Source organism: Rhinatrema bivittatum, chromosome 15 (assembly GCF_901001135.1).
Source record: "Rhinatrema bivittatum chromosome 15, aRhiBiv1.1, whole genome shotgun sequence".
NCBI classification, from domain to species: Eukaryota; Metazoa; Chordata; class Amphibia; order Gymnophiona; family Rhinatrematidae; genus Rhinatrema; species Rhinatrema bivittatum.
Genome location: NC_042629.1, coordinates 10,227,497 through 10,249,013, shown reverse-complemented (window position 1 = coordinate 10,249,013; position 21,517 = coordinate 10,227,497). Strand labels below are relative to the sequence as shown.

General features: G+C 48.5%; 1 long non-coding RNA gene across 1 annotated transcript in view; it reads right to left on the bottom strand.

The window, feature by feature from the left end:
* LOC115077127 overlaps window positions 1-21,517 on the bottom strand; it is a 177,012-nt gene that overhangs the window by 95,035 nt on the left and 60,460 nt on the right. Inside the window, exon 2 of the long non-coding RNA XR_003852956.1 lies at window positions 6,170-6,321. This is a non-coding gene — a long non-coding RNA (uncharacterized LOC115077127). The remainder of the gene's footprint in view (window positions 1-6,169; window positions 6,322-21,517) is intronic.

The following is a 21,517-nucleotide window of genomic DNA, read 5'->3' as shown; positions in this document are numbered from 1 at the left end:
ACTCTTTCACACTATGGTTAAACGAATCATTGTACAGTGCAGCAGTGACATGCAGAATCAGACACCTGATCTGTTGCACTTTTTCTGTGTTAACATGCAAGCATGCTGGGTGCTGTAGTGTGGCAACATTGTGTTTGCCAACAACCGTATAAGCAAGTGCTGAGAAATGTCTAGTGCAGGTGGCAGAAGTGCAGTTAAAATCAATCCCCTGCTGTTTCTTTGTATTTATCAGTGGGGTGAATTTTAACAAGAACAATTTGTAGTTGAAGCAACATTGCTACAATATGGAAACATTCACTCATATCCATATTTGTTGGCCTCTGAGGCCTTTGGGCTGATCCTTCATCTAGATAGAAGCAATACCTACCTGCTGATGGGAAAACTTTGCTTTTGGTGAGCTCATAAGAGAAGATACAGAAATTATTGTAGTTTAGGGCAGTGGTTCTCAACCTTTTTTCAGCCGGGACACACCTGACAGATGGTTCTCACATGCGTGACACACTGAACATGTGACCATCACGGGACAAAATGTAAATATACATTCTGCATCCTCAGGAACCACGTCGACCCCCAAAAATGGGTGCAGAGCAGAACTAGGGCATTATCCGTACGGCTCACCATACAAAAAAAAAGATATTCTGGATCTGATGACATCTCAGTAAAAGCAAAGCAAACTCTCTTTACTGGCAAACACAATACCCCTCCTTATGAAAAGACAGTAATTAACCAGGCCCTAAACACTAATACACCTCCTATTGGGAAAACTGAGCAAGCCAAGCTGCTATAGATACCCACTTAGAAATAATTGTAAAACTATACTAATAAATGTTACAAAACAGCTGATGAACAGAATAACATCCAACAATTAAAAACTCATAAAAATTATTAAAAATTGTCTAAATATCAAAATATTTCAAAACAGCAGACACATCACATAACACCCAATAATTAAAATGGCAATCAATCAAGAAAAATAAACTTAAAAAGCCACCTTTACTTACCCTCTCTAGCAACTCTCCTACTCCTTTCCCTTGCAGACCAATAGCACTCACCAGAAGCAGCAGTGGCTGCTAAAGCTCTGTCCTCACAGTCCTCTTCCTTAGGGCCCACAACCAGTCACAACCAGTCTCTGTCTCACACAGACCAGTAACTTCCCTAACTAGTATCTCTTCTTCACACACACACCAGTCACCTCCCTGACCAGTCTCTGTCTCTCACACACACACACACCAGTCACCTCCCTGACCAGTCTCTCTCAATCACACACATGCTGTCACTTACATACAAGCTCACACATACTGTCACTTACAACCACACACACTGCCACTTATGCACCCATTGTACCACACACAAGAGCTCTCACTCATGCACCCAAGCACCCATTCTACCACATACACACACACACTGCCACTCATGCAACCAGGCATGCATTCTAACACACACACACACAAAGCTGCCACTCACGCACCCAGGCATGCATTCCAACACACACACACACACAAAGCTGCCACTCACGCACCCAGGCATGCATTCTAACACACACACACAAAGCTCCCACTCATGCACCCATTCTACAACAGGCACACAAGCTCTCACTCATGCAATCAGGCATGCATTCTAACACACACACACAAAGCTGCCACTCACGCACCCAGGCATGCATTCCAACACACACATACATAAAGCTGCCACTCACGCACCCAGGCATGCATTCTAACACACACACACAAAGCTCCCACTCATGCACCCATTCTACAACAGGCACACAAGCTCTCACTCATGCACCCATTCTACAACAGGCACACAAGCTCTCACTCATGCACCCAGGCACCCATTCTACCACACACACACACAAGCTCTCACTCACGCACCCAGGCACCCATTCTACCACACACACACAAGCTCTTACTCATGCACCCAGGCACCCATTCTACCACACACACACAAGCTCTTACTCATGCACCCAGGCACCCATTCTACCACACACACACAAGCTCTCACTCATGCACCCATTCTACAACAGGCACACAAGCTGTCACTCATGCACCCAGGCACCCATTCTACCACACACACAAGCTCTCACTCACGCACCCAGGCACCCATTCTACCACAGGCACACAAGCTCTCCCTCATGCACCCAGGCACCCATTCTACCACACACACACACACACACACAAGCTCTTACTCATGCACCCAGGCACCCATTCTACCACACACACACACAAGCTCTCACTCATGCACCCATTCTACAACAGGCACACAAGCTCTCACTCATGCACCCAGGCACCCATTCTACCACACACACACACACGCACACACACAAGCTCTCACTCATGCACACAGGCACCCATTCTACCACACACACACACACACGCACACACACAAGCTCTCACTCATGCACACAGGCACCCATTCTACCACACACACACACGCACACACACAAGCTCTCACTCATGCACACAGGCACCCATTCTACCACACACACACACGCACACAAGCTCTCACTCATGCACACAGGCACCCATTCTACCACAAGCACACAAGCTCACATGGAGCCTCTTCTCATTGTTTGGCCTCCACTTCTCAGCCACCTCTGGCCTGACCTCCCGCGGTACGCAACGTCTCTCCAGCCGCCTCCCGCAGTGTGCATGGTCTCTCCGCTCTTCAGCCACCGGCAGCGGCGCGCAGCATCTCTTTGTTCTTCGGCCCTGCTGCTGGTGACGCACAGGTCTCTCTGCTCTTCAGCCACCGGCAGCGGCGCGCAGCATCTCTTTGTTCTTCGGCCCCGCCGCTGGTGACGCACAGGTCTCTCTGCTCTTCAGCTGCCGGCGGCGCGCAGCGTCTCTTCCTTCTTCGGTCCCGCCGCTGGTGACGCACAGGTCTCTCTGCTCTTCAGCTGCCGGCGGCGCGCAGCGTCTCTTCCTTCTTCGGCCCCGCTGGCGTCGGCGTGCAGCGTCTCTTCGTTCTTCGGCCCCGCTGGCGTTGGCGCGCAGCGTCTCTTCATTCTTCGGCCACGCTGGCGTTGGCGCGCAGCATCTCTTCATTCTTCGGCCCCGCCCCTAGGGAGAAGGGAAGCACAAGCGGGGCAGTGGAACACCGGGAGCCGCGACACACCTACCGGAGCTTGGCGACACACTGGTGTGTCGCGACACACCGGTTGAGAACCACTGGTTTAGGGAATGTGGATTTTGTTGTGCTTGCTTTATCAGTGGAGCTCTGTGCTCAATACATGATGCATTGCCAACATGGCTGCCCCCCTAACCTATGGGGTGATATAGCATTCCCCCAGCACAGCCCCATCACTCACCTGCTGCCGTGAAAGGCTTAGCTGTAGTGAATTCTTGTTGGGTTAAAGGTAAATTTTTTAAAAATACGCGGGGGTGTCCATGTGCGTATGGTTCCTGGCGTACGCACATGGACACGCCAATTTTATCACATGCGCATGCAAGTGTGCACAGGTGCTCACTTGTGCGCACAAGGGGGTGGATTTTATTTAAAAGTGAGCAACTATGCCACTGGGATTTCCCCAGATCCCTCCCAGTCCACTCCTGGGACTGGGAGGGAACTGGGGAAGCGGATTGGGAGGGAACATCCCTAACCTCCTAACTATTCTTCTTCCCTTTTCCCCTCTCCGCCCCGACCCCTAACCCTTCCCAACTCACCTAAATTTTTTTGTTTTAAAACTTATCTGCTCTCATGAGCAGAAGTAAGTTCCGCATGCCAGCTGGCTGCCAGCGTGCTCTGTCTCGGCCAGCTCCCGTCCAGACCCTGTCCCTGGCACTCCCCCGGCCTGCACCTTTATAGGAACCCAGGACTTCCGCACGTATCTCCCGGTACTTGTGCGTGCCGGGGATTTAAAATTGACCCATTATTGTACCAGGACAGAAAAGCATGAGAAGAAAACCAAAATAAAAGTGGATAGCAGCAGCAGGGATAATGACAGCATTAAAAGTGCTAATGGGGTAACCATGGTAGCATTTCATAAAGACCACTTATATTCTGAGAAAACGTCACATGGGAAATCCACTAGAACTGGCGCAGAATGTAATCACCTCCTGCCAGTGGGGGGTCTTCCAGAGTAGGATTAAGGTGCACTGGAAGTACAGTGTAGGGAGAGATTTCCTGATACTATTAGACCATATTTTTCTCCTCTGTGGATTGAGGCAGCTCAGCTTTTCATATCTTCAGCCCAGCACTTACTCATTGCAATATTTTAAAACAAAAGACCTCAAGCACATTAAGGTATTTATTTATTTTATTTAAAATCTTTTCTATACGGTCGTTAAGTTATTTACCAATATAACGGTTTACAATAAGGCACATATAGTAAAAAATTGTTAATACATTAAATATCCGGTGACATATAATTACATAGAAAGTCTATTTGATCAATGTCATATATTGTGCTTTTGATACATGTCTCATGGTTAGAGTACATGTAATTCATTCTTGTACGTTCAAGTTTTATCTACGTTTGCCGTTTATCAGTGCGAGTAAAATAATTACCAGGTGAGCACATGTAAACTAATTGCTGGGTGCTGATTTGTTGATGTCCGCTTTTCTTACTTACTTTCTCCGTTATCTTTATATGTGAGTCATATGTGCGCGTGTTTGCCGGCACGCACACATGGACGCATGTGTCTATGCGCGCATTTTATAAAATCCGCTACCCGTAGACACAATTTTAAATCAATGTGCGCATGTGTGCATGAATGCCGACTCACGTGCATAAATAGGGGGACGCGCATGGCAGTGCATAAAGGCCTATTTCCCTGTTCCCTCCCTGTAAAGGAGAGGGCTTCCTAAACCCTCTACCTAGCCTGCCTCCCTTTTACCCTACTAGCCCCAAGCCCTAAAGCCCCACCCACTACCCTAATTTTTTAATTTTATTAGTTACCTGGAGGTCCGTAGCAGCAGCAACTTACGCAGTCGTCGGATCCTGGCATGCGCTTGTGAGTGACTCTGACATAAGGGCACTGTCCCGGCCCGCCCATGCTCCACGCATGGCCCGCCCTTTTTTGTGAAATCCTTTCCAATGCCGGGAGATATCCGTGCGGCTGCGGGCCTCTTAAAATCCGTGCATGTCCCAGTCGCATGCATATCTCCTGGATTTGCAGCGCAAAGGGCTTTTAAAGTTTGCCCTATTCTCTTTAAGAAATGAGGAATAGATGATCCTACTTTAAACTGACAAGAAGGAGCCCAGCTGTTAAACATGGGAAAAGAAGCTTTTTCTTCCTGGTGTTATCCACAGGCATTGAATAGTTTTGCACGGTACAATGAGAATTAGTGGAGAACTGAACTGTAGCTAGGCTGTGATATTGCCACGGAAAATATAGAATACTTGGGAGGACATCCCTGCAATGTCTTTCTGTTTATTCCTTCCTAGCCGTCATTCTTCGGAGCTCCATCATGGCCAGTTCCCAGTATTTCATAGAAATCAGAGGACCACACAAAACCACAGCAAAAAAAAAAAAAAAAAAAGCAGCCTAAAGCAGCGATTACAAACAGGCTCCAAGTTTATAGGGATGTCAACCAAGGAACTGGCAGGGACCAACCAAATAGGCAGCTGTTGGCCCAAGAATGAGTGTTATATTCTGCCTTGGGTCCTTTCCAAGAAGAAAGGCAGTTTAGAAAAAGAGGCTGCTTCAGCAGCAGTGCCAGTACTGGGTAGCCTGAGGAGCAAAGACTGAGTTTAGGTTTATCTTAGGTCTGGCTAACTGGCCTTGATACCTTCTATTTACTGTCCACGTCTCAGTTCTCTTCTTCTGATGTGTCTGCCTTGTTCCACTTCTTGCCTTAAAAATTATCTTACAGATGAAAAAAATATATTACACCCTCCAATATATTCTATAAATGAAAGATATCGCACTCTTCAGCATATACCACATTTCCTGTGGCCAGCTGTAGTGGCAGGTTTGGGTTAGACATTAGATTCCTCAGATTTTCCTGTTTCCCAGAAACTTACAGGGGCAAAACTTCCCAATTCTCCTCCACTCCCTTTCCTGCAAGGAATCATTTTCCTAAACTGCAAACAATGGTGTAATGCTTTCTTCCTAGAAAGAAATGTGCTGCCATGGACACCTCATGAACGTGATGAGAAACACAAGCTGCCGATTTGGTTTCCCTTGCTATGGAAAGGTAGGGGAATTGTAAAGTGTTTGAGAATTACCTGTGATCACTATGGTGCTTGGGTCAATTCTGAAGGTCTTCAGAAGATCACTTGCATTTGCTTCAATGCCCGAGAGCAGCACAGTCTTTACATTATCATCTGATTTCAGCTGTGCAAAATAAACGTCTACTACAACGATGACGCTGCCATTCCTGGGAGAGAAAGAATGTGAAGGGAACATATAAAGTCTACCTTGTATCTGCTGCAGAATGTAAAGCTTGAAGGTGAGATACAGGAACCTCCCAACCGAGGGAGGACACAATGTCTGTGGCATTTTTAAACTGTCATAGCACTGCAGAACACAGAAGCTGCTCTCAACAGTAGATGTGTCCTAGGGAATATTCTCACTGGCATTACAGAGTAACATAGTAATGTTGGCAGAAAAGGACCAGAAGGTCCATCTAGTCTGCCCATCAAGCTTCTTATGGTAGTATCTGCCACTCTGTGTAGGATACCCCCATGTTTCTCTCAATGGTAATAACTGCCAATTTGTGCAGTAACCCCCAAGCCTTATGACAATGGGCAGTAATATTTAATCAAACCCATAACAAAATACTGCTAGCGACATTTTTACTGGGTTAGGAGGTTTCTTGATAATTCAGACAATGCTGCTTGACGTTCTTTCCTTTCAGTCTTGGAGCTTGGCCATAGAAGCTGTCCTGTGCTTATTCTCGTATATCTGTGTGTCAGTAACCCAGACTATAAAAGTCAGGGCCCATGTTGATTATCGTCTAAATCCAATTCCCCTTCCACCCACCCCTCTGAGACTTCGAATCGGGAAGTAAGGTTGCAGTTGCGTCAAAAGCATCAATGTTATTGGTTGAGGGTAGTAATCCCCATGCCTTCTGTTAAGGGTAGCAACATGGGTATGCCTGACTCATCCCCCAACCTCCCCTTATCTCTTAAATCAATAACCGCACTATTCCATATGCAAACAAGGTTTTTTTTATTCAGTGGGTAAAAACAGCCACAACAACTCCATTTAACGATGCATGAAATATACAATCCTATTCTACACCCCATGCTCTAGTCAGTTTACCACTGCTGGCAAGGGGGAAGGCGACATAGCCCATGCAACTTGAATCTTTCTAACTATTCCTCAGCAAGTAAGGCACTTGCCTAACAGCATCCCATGCTGTTTGCCTCTGCCTCACCTTTATACGGCTTTCCCCAGAGCATCTCTGCCATGATCTGAGTAAACACCAAAAACCCTATCCAATGCATCTGTTAGCCTACTCAACATCAAAGTGGTGCCTCTACCCCCTCTCCTGTCCTATTTCTATTTCCCTGTCTTCAGGGATCGGGGTCTTCTTGCTGACCTGGACCTTCAACTCCCCTTTGCTGAAACTCTATTTATGCTCCCGGAGAGCACCTATTATGTGGCCCATGCCCCCTATTTCTTTATTTATAAACTGCTAAATACCAAAGCCCTTGGAAGTGTACAATAAAAGCACATAATTTAAGATAAAAATTAAAAAAAAACCAGAACAAAATACTAACAGTCACAAATCAGTTGAATGCTGGCTTAAACAAATATGTTTTGAGCATAACTTTAAAAATCATTATATTGCTAGTCAGACTGGGCCTCCTCCATGATTGGTTCAAATCAACTGAAGCAGGGATAAGAAGCATCCTGGGCTTGTAGGATGTTTAAGAAATCATTCACTACAGGCCCAAGGTACTAGAGGGTTTTCTATTTTGTGTCTATAGGAAAAATGTGTAGCACATCTAGCCAGGTCCAAAAAAGAGATTTATTCAATAATAGAACAAATGAGATGGTGACTAACATAGGCTCTGTAGAAGACATCAACTTGCACATAATACACATATAGAAGTTTTATCCATGCACTTATAATGGATAACCCAGAAGCATGCTTGTGATACAGCTGGGCTGACAACAAGATTTGTTGTGGTAAAGCTACAGGAACTCATGGCCTTTGCTTTACTATGCTACTCCTTTAACTTTGAGCTCCCCAACCACTACCAAGATTGAATTTTCTCTGCCAATCAAATAGTCATACAATGGACCTGACATATCAAAGGTTTTTCCCAAAATCACATGAGAAAACCTTTGATGAATCCAGACCCAGCTGTAGATTTCTCCAACTTCAATTATTCTGGTTGTTACCTGCAAATGAAGTGTTCTTTTGTCTGCCAAGAAATCAATTTGCTCTCAGCTTGGAAAACTTCCTGTGTAAGCTTTGCAAAACTGACCTTGTGTGGGTTTCAAGAAATTCTAGTGAGCCCAATGCCATGCCATGCACCAGGGCCACAGTGTTAACAAGAATGTCTCCTCTTATGTGCCGTATACACTGTTACTCTGTTTGCTACTTACATTATTTGAAAGATTAGTTTGTAGGAAATGTTAGCATGTGGCACATTTAAAACTAATCGGAGAAAGTTCTTTTTTACTCAACTCACAATTAAACTCTGGAATTTGTTGCTAGAGGATGTGGTTAGTGCAATTAGTGTAGCTGTGTTTAAAAAAGGATTGGATAAGTTCTTGGAGGAGAAGTCCATTACCTGCTATTAATTAAGTTGACGTAGAAAATAGCCACTCCTATTACTAGCAACGGTAACATGGAATAGACTTAGTTTTGGGGTACTTGCCAGGTTCTTATGGCCTGGATTGGCCACTGTTGGAAACAGGATGCTGGGCTTGATGGACCATTGGTCTGACCCAGTATGGCATGTTCTTATGTTCTTATGGTTTTCAATAAGTTAAAGTGAAAATGTTTGACATTTCAGAATCCAGCTTAATGTATGTACTAGCCATATTAGCATAAGACTGATGGAAAATCACATTGGATACAGAATCTAGTCAGCTGCAGGACCAGTCGGAAGATGTGAGCTGGGCAGGTTTGTCAAAGGCTGCAGTTCCAGCACTAACTTGCTGGGAGCATACTGCTTCACAGCTTGCTCCCTGAAATTTTACCAGTATGCATTACATTTCTACTGCTTACTTGCATTGGGGTGTTGGATCCAGATAAAGTAGAGTTGCTTACCTGTAACAGGTGTTCTCCTAGGACAGCAGGATGTTAATCCTCACAATTGGGTGACATTATCATATGGAGCCCGGCAAGGAAAACGTCTGTCAAAGCTTCTAGAACTTTGACTGGCACACTGAGTATGCCCAACAAGTCACTATCCACACGGCCACGCGGGGTCCCCTTTCAGTCTCGTTACAGAGAATTACAAAAATAAAATAAGGGGAATAGAACAGCTCCCCTATGAGGAAAGACTAGAGGTTAGGACTTTTCAGCTTGGAGAAGAGACGGCTGAGGGGGGATATGATAGAGGTGTTTAAAATCATGAGAGGTCTAGAACGGGTAGATGTGAATTGGTTATTTACTCTTTTGGATAATAGAAAGACTAGGGGGCACTCCATGAAGTTAGCGTGTGTGTTGCAGTCTGATACTGCAGGCGAAGTAGTGGACCCTTGGGCCGGCCTACATCGAGTGATAGGGTAGGCCGGGAGGCGGAGCCAGAGGCTCGAGGTGTTCACCCGGGAACCAGGAACCCCCCAGGAGGAGCCCGTAGGGTTCTGGCTCCTTAGGACTTGGACAATAGAGAGAGTCCAGTGACAGGGGTGAGAGCAAGGAAGTCCAAAGGTACTTGGTAGGCAGGAGACCGGATACTGAGGCAAGCGGAGGGAAGCAACAGAGTCACTGTGGCCAGCGGGAAACAGGAGCAGGCGTAGCCTGAAACAAAGTCTGTAACGAGCAGGAGCTGGCGCACGCTGTAACCTGGAATGGGTTCCGTAGCAAGCAGGAACTGGAGCAAGCTGAAGGCTGAAGCAGGACCTGAGACAAGCCGAGATCAGTGGCAGGCAGCAGGCTGGGCAAACAGGAACAGGCCAAGATCAGGGCAGGCGGCAGGCAAGGCGTAGTCAGGACAAACCAGGGTCAGAGGCAGGCAGCAGGCAAAGCGTAGTCAGGAACAAACCAGGGTCAGAGGCAGGCAGCAAGCAAAGCATAGTCAAGGCAATCCAAGGTCAGCGACAGGAACTCTGTGAAGACGATGCGCAACTCAGAACTACAAGGCAGTAGTGAACTTCGTTGCAAGGCGATGAGACGGCGTCCGGGCGCCGGTTAAATCGCCCTGGGTGCGTGACGTCATCATTGCAGGCAGGGCTCGACTTCCAGGTGCTGGACACACAAAGTGAGCGCACTCGCGCATGCGTGAGGCCGCGGCGAAACTGGCAAAAAATGGCGGGCATCATGTGGAGCCATCGGCATCTTGGGATCCTGGGGTCGCGGAGTGCGGCGTCTCCAGCCACGAAGGTAGGCACTGGTCAGGCACAAGGGAGAGGAAGCGGTGCAGACCGCAACAGTACCCCCCCCCCTTTACGGCCCCTCTTGAGAGGCCCAGGTTTCTCCGGATGGTCCCAATGGAATTGCTGTAATAAAGTCTTGTCGAGGATATTACGACTGGGCTCCCATGTATTGTCCTCGTCACCGCAGCCCTCCCATGCTAGGAGGTACTCCCATCTACGGTTGTGGAAGCGGATGTCCACAACCTCACGCACTTGATAAGTGGGGTCATCATCGATGGGCGCTGAAGCAGGATCTGGAGGTGTGCGGTGATAGCGAGAAAGGACCACGGGTTTAAGCAGGGACACATGGAAGACATCGTGGATTCGGTGGGTGGATGGCAGTCTCAGCCGGTAAGATACCAGGCCCACTCTTTCAGCCACCCGGAACGGGCCGCAGAACCTGGGTGTAAACCTCCATGAGGGGAGACGGAGGTGGATGTTTTTGGTGCTGAGCCACACCCGATCTCCTGGCTGGTAGGCAGGAGCTGGTCGTCGGTGGCGGTCGGCCACTTGTTTGGCAGCGGCGGCAGCGTGGCGCAGTTTGCGCTGGGTTCTGTGCCACAGTGTCTGTAGTTGCTGTGCAGTACCTTGGGCGGCAGGTGAAGCGCTGGAGGTGACGAGAGTGAGTGGTGGTCTCAATGGTTTTCCGTACACAATCTGGAAAGGGGACTTGCCAGTGGCTGCATGAGCCTGGTTGTTGTAGGCGAACTCGGCCCAAGGCAGGAGTTCCGACCAATCATCCTGCTTTTTGTTCATGAAGGAGCGGAGATAGGCCTTCAGGGTTCGATTCATCCTCTCAGTCTGCCCGTTGCTCTGTGGGTGAAAGGCTGTGGAGAAGCTGAGCTTTACCTTAAAGCACTTGCAGAGGGCCCTCCAATAGCGTGCTACAAACTGGGGGCCTCGGTCGGAGACTACATCCAGTTCCTGCTTGAAAATGTGCTGAGCAAAGAGAAGAGCCAGTTTCAGGCGCTGATGGCAGCTTAGGTAGCGGAACCAGGTGTACCATCTTGGAAAGGCGGTCTACGGTAACCCAGATGACTGTATGACCGCTGGAAGAAGGCAGGTCCACCACGAAATCCGTGGCCAGGTGTGTCCAGGATTCGGTGGGAACCGGTAGGGGCTGCAGTAGACCACATGGGGATCCAGGACTGGGCTTTTGACGTGTGCAGGTAGGGCAGGAACTCACGTAAGTACCAACATCACGCCGGATGTTGGGCCACCAATAAAAACGGTTAAGAAGTTCCAGTGTTCTTTCACGGCCTGCGTGCCCTCCGACGAGGGAGTCGTGAGCCCAGCATAACGCCGTGAGGCGATCCCCCTTGGGTCCAGGATGAACTGAAGTGGTTCCTGATCCTCCTCGACACATGACGTCCGGGAGAGGGCATCCGCATGGATGTTCTTGGCTGCCGGTCGATATTGTAAGGTGAAATCAAACCGACTAAAAAACAAAGCCCAACGAGCTTGGCGGGGGTTTAATCGCTGGGCCTGGGACAGGAACTCCAGGTTCTTATGGTCAGTGTATACAGTGGTAGTATGTAATGCCCCTTCGAGCCACTGCCTCCACTCTTCAAAGGCAAGCTTGATTGCCAATAGCTCCTTGTCCCCGATGGAGTAGTTGCTTTCGGCTGGGGAAAACCTCCTAGTGAAATAGGAGCAGGGTAGGAGTTGTCCAGAATTCGAGTGTTGGCTGAGTACGGCTCCTACGGTGATACTGGAGGCGTCATCCTCCACAATGAAGGGTTTGGAGGGATCGGGATGTCGGAGGCAGACATCCGATAGAAAAGCCTCTTTCAAATCGGAGAAGGCTGTAACTGCGGCGTCAGGCCAGTTCTTGGCATCGGCTCCCTTACGGGTCAGGGCTGTGAGTGGAGCAACCCGGTGTGAGTAACGTGGGATGAAATGTCTATAGAAGTTTGCGAAACCCAGAAATCGCTGGAGGGCTTTGAGCCCCATGGGTTGAGGCCACTTGGTGATGGCTGCCACTTTATCTGGGTCCATGCGGAAGCCGGTGGACGAGATGATATATCCTAGGAAGGGTAAAGACTCGGCCTCAAAAGTGCACTTCTCCATTTTGGCGTAGAGATGGTTCTCTCGGAGAACTTGAAGAACTTGCTTCACGTGATGACGATGGGAGTTCAAATCTTTAGAGAAAATAAGCACGTCGTCCAGATAGACAATGACATGCGAGTTAAGCATGTCCCGCAGAACCTCATTCATAAGGTGTTGGAAGTCGGCTGGGGCATTGCAGAGTCCGAAGGGCATTACTAGATACTTGTAATGCCCATCCCTGGTATTGAAGGCCGTCTTCCATTCGTCCCCGGGACGGATACGAACAAGGTTGTAGGCCCCCCTGAGGTCCAATTTAGTGAAAACACGGGCACCCTGTAGACGGTCCAGAAGTTCTGGGATCAACGGGAGTGGGTATCGATCCCGTTTGGTGATGGCATTCAAGCCCCGATAGTCAATGCATGGCCTGAGAGAACCATCCTTCTTGGCCACGAAGAAGAAGCCGGCACCAGCCGGCGAGCGAGAGGGCCGAATGAACCCTTTGGCTAGGTTCTCCATCACGTACTGTGACTTGGCCTTTGTCTCCGGTAGGGATAGAGGGTATACGCGGCCTCGAGGAGGAGTGGTACCTGGCAACAAATCGATGGGACAGTCAAATGGCCGGTGTTGCGGAAGGAGCTCTGCCATTTCTTTAGAAAACACATCCTCAAAATCCTGGTATGGCTCGGGTAACAGATGGGAGGAGCAGATGTGCAAGGGTTTGGGCGGATGCGGAAGCTGTAAGCAATGTTCAAAGCAGGCTGGACCCCAACAAACCAGTTGAAAGTCGTCCCATTGTATTATGGGCGAATGCTGCCGGAGCCAGGGTAGTCCCAAAACCAGGGGGTGCACAGTTCGCTCCAAGACAAGCAGAGAGATCTCCTCTGAGTGTAACAATCCGGTTTGTAATGTTACAGGGGCCGTGGAGCAGGTAATGATCCCAGGGAGTAGAGAACCTCGGATTGAGGAAATCCGCAGCGGCGGGACCTTGGGTACAGTAGGAAGAGCCAGCTGAGTCACCAGATCGGCCACAATAAAGTTCCCTTCAGCACCGGAATCTATGAAGGCACGGACCTGGAGTTCCCCTCCAGGGTACTTCAGTGTTACGGGCAATGTGCAGAGAGGAGCTGTTCCAGTAGCGCCTAGGTGTAGCTCCTCGGTGTAACCCAGGCAGGAGCGTTTCCCGGACGTTCCGGGCAAGTAGAGAGAAAATGCCCCTTGCCTCCACAATAGAGGCAGAGACCAAGCGTGCGACGTCTCCTCTTTTCTTCTGGAGTTAATGGAGACCTACCCACTTGCATGGGTTCCCCACCAGGCACAGTGGTAGGAGCAGCCCTGGAGACCGGGGCTCTGGAAGAGGTAGACAGCTGTGGAGGTGGCCTACGGCCCGAGCGGGTCTCCTTGTCTCCCGCATCTCAAAAAAGATATAATTGCGATGGAGAAGGTACAGAGAAGGGCTACCAAAATGATAAGGGGAATGGAACAACTCTCCTATGAGGAAAGACTAAAGAGGTTAGGACTTTTCAGCTTGGAGAAGAGACGACTGAGGGGGGATATGATAGAGGTGTTTAAAATCATGAGAGGTCTAGAACGGGTAGATGTGAATTGGTTATTTACTCTTTCGGATAGTAGAAAGACTAGGGGGCACTCCATGAAGTTAGCATGGGGCACATTTAAAACTAATCGGAGAAAGTTCTTTTTTACTCAACACACAATTAGACTCTGGAATTTGTTGCCTGAGGATGTGGTTAGTGCAGTTAATATAGCTGTGTTTAAAAAAGGATTGGATAAGTTCTTGGAGGAGAAGTCCATTACCTGCTATTAAGTTCACTTAGAGAATAGCCACTGCCATTAGCAATGGTTACATGGAATAGACTTAGTTTTTGGGTACTTGCCAGGTTCTTATGGCCTGGATTGGCCACTGTTGGAAACAGGATGCTGGGCTTGATGGACCCTTGGTCTGACCCAGTATGGCATTTTCTTATGTTCTTATGTTCTTATGCTGTTGAAGGCGGCGATCCACCCTACCCGCTATGTCGATCAGGTCATTTAAGTCCCCTGGAAGGTCCCATCCTGCCAGCTCATCCTTGATCCGGCCGGCTAGCCCTTCAAGGAAGATCCCCTTCAGACAATCATCTTGCCAACCGACTTCCATGGCTAGCGTACGAAATTCGATGATGTCATCAGCCACCGGGCGTGTTCCTTGCCTGAGGTGCAAGAGTTCCGAGGCTGCGGTGGTTTGGCGTGCAGGGTCATCAAATGCAAGCCGAAAATGAAGAAGGAAGTCCTCCAGGTTCCGTAGCATGGGATCCTGGCATTCCCACATAGGAGAAGCCCAGTCAAGGGCCTTGCCATCCAGTAGTGAGAAAATGAATGCCACCTTGACTGCGTCCGAAGGAAACTGTGCAGGCAGGAGTGTAAAGCGTACTTGGCACTGATTTAAAAACCCTCGGCAGGACTTGCTGTCCCCGGCATACCGGGTGGGCGTGGGTAACTGCGTTACTGAGGTGGTAGAGGAAGCAGGTGCCGGAGGCGACACCCGAGCTGAACCCTCTAGGTGGGAGATCAATTGTTCCACGGTGGCAGCGAGGGTGTCAATGCAGTGCTGTTGCTGCTGGAGGCGTTGAGCCATACCTGGAATGGCCTGCAGGCTAGGGGCCTCCGCCGAGTCCATGGCCTTGCAAACTGTTGCAGTCTGATACTGCAGGCGAAGTAGTGGACCGTTGGGCCGGCCTACATCGAGTGATAGGGTAGGCCGGGAGGCGGAGCCAGAGGCTCGAGGTGTTCACCCGGGAACCAGGAACCCCCCAGGAGGAGCCCGTAGGGTTCTGGCTCCTTAGGACTTGGGCAATAGAGAGAGTCCAGTGACAGGGGTGAGAGCAAGGAAGTCCAAAGGTACTTGGTAGGCAGGAGACCGGATACTGAGGCAAGTGGAGGGAAGCAACAGAGCCACTGTGGCCAGCGGGAAACAGGAGCAGGCGTAGCCTGAAACAAAGTCTGTAACGAGCAGGAGCTGGCGCACGCTGTAACCTGGAACGGGTTCCGTAGCAAGCAGGAACTGGAGCAAGCTGAAGGCTGAAGCAGGACCTGAGACGAGCCGAGATCAGTGGCAGGCAGCAGGCTGGGCAAACAGGAACAGGCCAAGATCAGGGCAGGCGGCAGGCAAGGCGTAGTCAGGAACAAACCAGGGTCAGAGGCAGGCAGCAGGCAAAGCGTAGTCAGGAACAAACTAGGGTCAGAGGCAGGCAGCAAGCAAAGCGTAGTCAAGGCAATCCAAGGTCAGCGACAGGAACTCTGTGAAGACGATGCGCAACTCAGAACTAAAAGGCAGTAGTGAACCTCGTTGCAAGGCGATGAGACGGCGTCCGGGCGCCGGTTAAATCGCCCTGGGTGCGTGACGTCATCATTGCAGGCGGGGCTCGACTTCCGGGTGCTGGACGCACAAAGTGAGCGCACTCGCGCGCGAGGCCGCGGCGAAACTGGCAGAAAATGGCGGGCGTCATGTGGAGCCATCGGCGTCTTGGGATTCTGGGGTCGCGGAGTACAAGGGAGAGGAAGCGGTGCAGACCGCAACAGTGTGGCATATTTAAAACTAATCGGAGAAAGTTATTTTTCACTCAACGCACAATTAAACTCTGGAATTTGTTGCCAGGGGATGTGGTTAGTGCAGTTAGTATAGCTGTGTTTAAAAAAGGATTGGATAAGTTCTTGGAGGAGAAGTCCATTACCTGCTATTAATTAAGTTGATTTAGAAAATAGCCACTGCTATTACTAGCAACGGTAACATGGAATAGACTTAGTTTTTGGGTACTTGCCAGGTTTTTATGGCCTGGATTGGCCACTGTTGGAAACAGGATGCTGGGCTTGATGGACCCCTGGTCTGACCCAGTATGGCATGTTCTTATGTTCTTAACTTATAATGAAACCCAACTCCGTGGGGTGGTGGGCGGGTTTCATGAGGACTAACATCCTGCTGTCCTAGGAGAACACCTGTTACAGGTAAGCAACTCTGCTTTCTCCTAGGACAAGCAAGATGGTAGTCCTCACACATGGGTGAATACCTAGCTGCAGGCTGCTTTCGCTTGGAGCAGACAACAGACACCAAACAGGTGCCAATGGGCAAAACAACCTAGGTGCTGTTAGTAACAGGGAAAGACAGCCTGAACCTGAAAAACAGGGCCCTAGGTGGAAGAGTTGGGTTTAGACTCGAAGAAGGTTAAGGAGGATAGATTGACCAAAGCTACTATTCTGGCGGCTGTCTCTGTCCAAGCAATAGTGAGCTGCGAACGTACAGAGAGAACTCCATGTTGCAGCCCTGCAGATCTCCATCACGGCAAGAGCTCGCAAGTTAGCCACTTAAGTTGCCATGGCCCGGATGGAGTCAGCCTTAACATAGCCCTCAAGCTGAAATTCTGCTTGCACATAGTAGAATGAAATGAAGTTCGCTAGCCAGGTAGACAGAGTGTGCTTGGCCACAGCAAACCCCCATTCTGTTCTTATCAAACGAGATGAAGAGTTGTGTGGACTGTGTATGGCCTGCCGTCCTCTCAAGGTAGAACTCTAAGGTCCTCTTACAATCCAAAGTATGCAAGGCACGTTCTCCTGGGTGTGAAATGAGGTCTTGGGAAGAAGGTAGGGAGGATGATAGATTGGTTTAGAAGGAAGTCCAATACCACCTTAGGTAAGAACTTAGGGTGAGTATGGAGAACCACCCTATCGTGGAAGAACTTTGTATATGGTGGGTACGTCACCAACGCTTGAAGTTCGCTGACCCATCGCACTGAGGTGACCGCAGCCAAGAATATGACCTTCCAGGTCAGAGTTTTCAGGTCACACGAGCACATAGGTTCCAAGGGATCCTTCATGAGGTGAGCCAAGACCACATTAATGTCCCAGAATACAGGCGGATGACACAAAGGAGGCTTCAACTGAAGCAGACCATGCATGAAATGCCCAACCAAGGGTTACACTGAGTCGGGCATACCATTCACCCTGTGATGATATGCTCCAATGGCACTGAGATGCACTCTGACTGAGTTGGTCTTTAAACCAGCTTCCGACAGTTGCAACAGGTAGTCCAAGAGCACCTGGATGGAGCAGGTAAACGGATCTAACCCATGCTGCTCACAGCAGATATAAAACCTCCTCCACTTCCAAGTGGAGGAGGTTGCAACTTTCTAGTCAAAGGCTTCCTGGAGGCAACCAGAACCCAGGATACATCATCAGACAATGCCAGGGGCTGCAAGATTAGCCTTTCAACATTCAGGCCATCAGAGACAACACCCTAAGGTTTGGATGGTGCATCCTGCCCTGATCTTGTGTGACTAGGGTCGGGAAACTGCCCAGACTGATCAGGTTCCGGACCAAGAGGTCCTGCAGGAGCAGGAACCAAGCCTACCACAGCCATTAGGAGGCTATGAGGATCATGGTTCTCCCATTCTGCCAGAGTTTCACAAGTGTCTTCATCACCAGCGGGAGCAGAGGATATACATACAGAAGCCCTTTGCCCTTGCCGGCAAAGGCGTCAGAGGCTGGTCTGCTGTTCTCCCCTTAGAGGGAGCAGAAGACCTTGTTGTTGCAGGGGGACGCAAACAAATTCACCATCTGGGGTTCCCCAAAGATGGAAGATTATGCTCGCTACCTCCAGGTCCAGGGACCAGTCATGGTGTGCTGCAGCAGTCAAAAAAGCAAATAGAATGTTAAGAATTATTAGGAAGGGAATGGTTAATAGAACGGAAAATGTCATAATGCCTCTGTATCGCTCCATGGTGAGACCGCACTTTGAATACTGTGTACAATTCTGGTCGCCGCATCTCAAAAAAGATATAGTTGCGATGGAGAAGGTACAGAGAAAGGCAACCAAAATGATAAAGGGGATGGAACAGCTCCCCTATGAGGAAAGGCTGAAGAGGTTTAGGGCTGTTCAGCTTGGAGAAGAGACAGCTGAGGGGGGATATGATAGAGGTGTTTAAGATCATGAGAGGTCTTGAACGAGTAGATGTGACTCGGTTATTTACACTTTCGAATAATAGAAAGACTAGGGGGCATTCCATGAAGTTAGCAAGTAACACATTTAAAACTAATCGGAGAAAATTCTTTTTCAACGCACAATAAAGCTCTGGAATTTGTTGCCAGAGGATGTGGTTAGTGCAGTTAGTGTCGCTGGGTTCAAAAAAGGTTTTGATAAGTTCTTGGAGGAGAAGTCCATTAATGGCTATTAATCACATCCCAGAATGGATGTGTTGTTATTACGTGTGTTTTAGTGGATCCTTGGGTGCTGTGGAGATGACCACGCCCACAGGGAGGAGCCCCATGAGGAGCCACAGCACTGGGCTCGACTCATATACAAAACATCGGAATTGAACTCTTTTATTATACAGCTTGAAGTAGCCATCAGGTGGCAGTGGTGAGTTGTAGTCTCAGGGACCTCGGCAGAGGAAGCCCTTCTCTCCTAGATGATATCAGGAGGTTCCGCAGCAAGGAGTTACTGTGGATGAGACAGATGAGAGATAGAGTACTCACTCAGTGTTAGCTGTTATGGATGCGATTCCACCAGATAGTTGTTGTAGGTACAGGCACTGAAGTAGGGAGAGCAAGCCCACTAGGAGCGAGTACCTGTTCCATGAATGAACCTGAAAATAGAACAGAGAGCCCCCGTGGAGCGGGTACCCAAGTTAGTAGTAAACCCCGAAGGGCAGAAGGAGAGCTTCCCGCAGGCAGCAGAGAAGCGGCAGAGTAGCACAGACAGGAACAGTTCGTGTCCATTTGAGTCATTGCTAACTCAATAGCTAGCAATCTTGAGAAGTAGATATACCCAGATTGGCGTGACGTCAGATGAGGGAACATCCTCAAGATTCGCACCACTGGGTGTACTTAGACGTGGGTTGCATGCACACGCGCACCCTAGCAGGTACCTTGGAGGAGCAATGGCATACGGCTGTATCATAGCCGTTCCGGGGACACCAGAGAAGTCGGCTTGACGATGCTGTGGTAGCCATCTTGCCCAAGTAAGCGGGAGGAGCCAAGATAGGAGTGCAACAAGCGGGGCGAAGCCGTCGAAGACCGACGGACGCAACAGGATATATCTGGGGTGAGGACAAACTGGAAGGAAGGGGATTGAAAAAGAACCCCTTGTTCCAGATTGGCTAGGTCCTCCCACCAGGAGAAGGAAATATGGAGCGGCGGAGTGACACACATGAATTCTTTGCCTCTGTGTTTACTAATGAGGATGTTGGGGAGATACCAGTTCCAGAGATGGTTTTCAGGGGTGATGAGTCAGACGAACTGAATGAAATCACTGTGAACCTGGAAGATGAAGTAGGCCAGATTGACAAACTAAAGAGTAGCAAATCACCTGGACCAGATGGTATGCATCCTAGGGTTCTGAAGGAACTCAAAATTGAAATTTCTGATCTATTAGTTAAAATTTGTAACCTATCATTAAAATCATCCATTGTACCTGAAGACTGGAGGGTGGCCAATGTAACCCCAATATTTAAAAAAGGCTCCAGGGGTGATCCGGGTAACTATAGACCAGTGAGCCTGACTTCAGTGCCGGGAAAAATAGTGGAAACTATTCTCAAGATCAAAATCATAGAGCATATAGAAAGACATGATTTAATGGATTTACCCAAGGGAAGTCTTGCCTAACAAATCTTCATTTTTTTGAAGAGGTTAATAAACATGTGGATAAAAGTGAACTGGTAGATGTAGTGAATTTGGATTTTCAGAAGGCGTTTGACAAAGTCCCTCATGAGAGGCTTCTACGAAAAGTAAAATTGGTTAAAAGACCGGAAACAGAGAGTAGGATTAAATGGTGAATTTTCTCAGTGGAAAAGGGTAAACAGTGGAGTGCCTCAGGGATCTGTACTTGGACCAGTGCTTTTCAATATATATATAAATGAACTGGAAAGGAATATGACAAGTCAGATTATCAAATTTGCGGATGATAAAAATTATTCAGAGTAGTCAAATCACAAGCAGACTGTGATACATTACAGGAGGACCTTGCAAGACTGGATACATTACAGGAGGACCTTGCAAGACTGGAAGATTGGGCATCCAAATTGCAGATGGAATTTAATGTGGACAAGTGCAAGGTGTTGTATATAGTGAAAAATAACCCTTGCTGTAGTTACACGATGTTAGGCTCCATATTAGGAGCTACCACCCAGGAAAAAGATCTAGGCATCATAGTGGATAATACTTTAAAATCGTCGGCTCAGTGTGCTGCAGCAGTCAAAAAAGTAAATAGAATGTTAGGAATTATTAGGAAGGGAATGGTTAATAGAACGGAAAATGTCATAATGCCTCTGTATTGCTCCATGGTGAGACCGTACCTTGAATACTGTGTACAATTCTGGTCGCCGCATCTCAAAAAAGATATAGTTGCGATGGAGAAGGTACAGAGAAGGGCAACCAAAATGATAAAGGGGATGGAACAGCTCCCTTATGAGGAAAGGCTGAAGAGGTTAGGGCTGTTCAGCTTGGAGAAGAGATGGCTGAAGGGGGATATGATAGAGGTCTTTAAGATCATGAGAGGTCTTGAACGAGTAGATGTGACTCGGTTATTTACACTTTCGAATAATAGAAGGACTAGGGGTCATTCCATGAAGTTGGCAAGTAACACATTTAAGACTAATCGGAGAAAATTCATTTCACTCAACGCACAATAAAGCTCTGGAATTTGTTGCCAGAGGAGGTGGTTAGTGCAGTTAGTGTAGCTGGGTTCAAAAAAGGTTTGGATAAGTTCTTGGAGGAGAAGTCCATTAATGGCTATTAATCAATTATACTTAGGGAATAGCCACTGCTATTAATTGCATCAGTAGCATGGGTTCTTCTTAGTGTTTGGGTAATTGCCAGGTTCTTGTGGCCTGGTTTTGGCGTCTGTTGGAAACAGGATGCTGGGCTTGATGGACCCTTGGTCTTACCCAGCATGGCAATTTCTTATGTTCCTATGTTCTTATGTTCAAATTGCAGATGAAATT